The following is a 1,542-nucleotide window of genomic DNA, read 5'->3' on the forward strand; positions in this document are numbered from 1 at the left end:
CCGGAATGTCCGGTATTCAAAAAATTCATATCATAAAAATAAAAACCGGTATTCGGTACAAAATGGTATACCGCCCAGCACTAAGTGTTTGTGTGGCTACTTTTAGATTTAGGCATATCTTTCTTTTAGCTATTCAGTTTGGTGCTAACATTTTGCTATTTTTATATTTTTACTTTTAGATACACTTTTCTATGGAGCCCGCGAGGGGACATGGGAGTTTTTTTTCTTTTGCATTCCCTCGCAATAGTTTTGCATTACCTCGCAATAGTTTTGTGTTCCCTCGCAAAAGTAGTTTATCACTGTTGTGCCTGCCAGTTTATTAACAAATTCACATGCTCACCATTAGCGAGTTAGCCTACTACTTTAATTCAGCTTCACAATGAATATATCACAAGCCACACATGGAAGTACGTCATATGCCGATATTTTAACACAGTGCAGTCACGCAACATCGATGTCAATTTTCACGAACTTGTGGCGACACATCCTGGTTTGGTAACCAGATATTTCAAAATAAAAGCCTGATTTAATTCAGTTCATATACAAAACAAACTTTTGCGTGGGGACGCAAAACAATTTTGCGAGGCAAGGCAAACGTTTGCGAGGTAACGCAAAAAAGTTTTGCTAGGTAACGCAAACGTATTGCGAGGTAACGCAATAGTATGGCGTGGGAATGCAAAAGAAAAAAATYCCTCCATGTCCCCTCATGGGCTCCGTACTTTTCACTACTTTTAGCTCTGCAATGTTTAGCTTTTAGCTAGCTATTTACTTCTTTTAGTGTTTTTCTGTTTTTAGCTAGCTTCTCAACATTTAATTTTTAACTAGTACTTTTGTCCTTTTAGCTTGTACCCAGTGTTCTTCTCCTTTTAGCTTGTAGATAGTTTTTTGTTTCTTTTTAGCTTGTAGCTAGTTTTTTTCCTCCTTTTTAGTTTGTACATAGTTTTCTGCTCTTTTTAGTTTTATAGCTGGTATTTTGCTCTTTTTTTTTAGCTAGGTTTGGTCTCTTTAGCTTTAGCTAGAGTTTTGCTCCTTTTAGCTTGTAACTAGTTTTCTGCTTCTTTTTAGCTTGTAGCTAATGTTTTGCTCCTTTTATCCTCTAGCTAGATTTTTGCTATTTTTTAGCTTTCAGCTTGTGTTTTGCTCCTTTTAGCTTGTAGCTAGATTTCTGCTACTTTTAGCTTGTAGATAGTTTTTTGCTTCTTTTTAGCCTGTTGGAGCCTTAGTTTTGTTTTCCTTTCTAGCTAAAGTTCTTTTTAGTTTAAACACCTCAGTTTCTTATTTTACGGTAAACACTGTATCATCAGCCTTTCAGCTCAGACTTTTAACAGTAAATGTATTTACTGCAGTTTGTCTTTGAAGTATGCTGCCACTTTAAATAAAAATGTATCTTTTTAAATATAGGACGTTTCCTTATTTTAAAGGACATTTGGCAAACCGTAGAAGTGCGGCATCACAGATCCGCTTCTATTTATATCCTGATTGTCTGAAAGTCAGTGACAAGATTCTGATTAGTAAAAATCAGGGTGTGTGTGTGGGTGGGTG

The sequence above is a fragment of the Austrofundulus limnaeus genome, unplaced genomic scaffold (assembly GCF_001266775.1).
Source record: "Austrofundulus limnaeus strain Quisiro unplaced genomic scaffold, Austrofundulus_limnaeus-1.0 Scaffold90, whole genome shotgun sequence".
NCBI classification, from domain to species: Eukaryota; Metazoa; Chordata; class Actinopteri; order Cyprinodontiformes; family Rivulidae; genus Austrofundulus; species Austrofundulus limnaeus.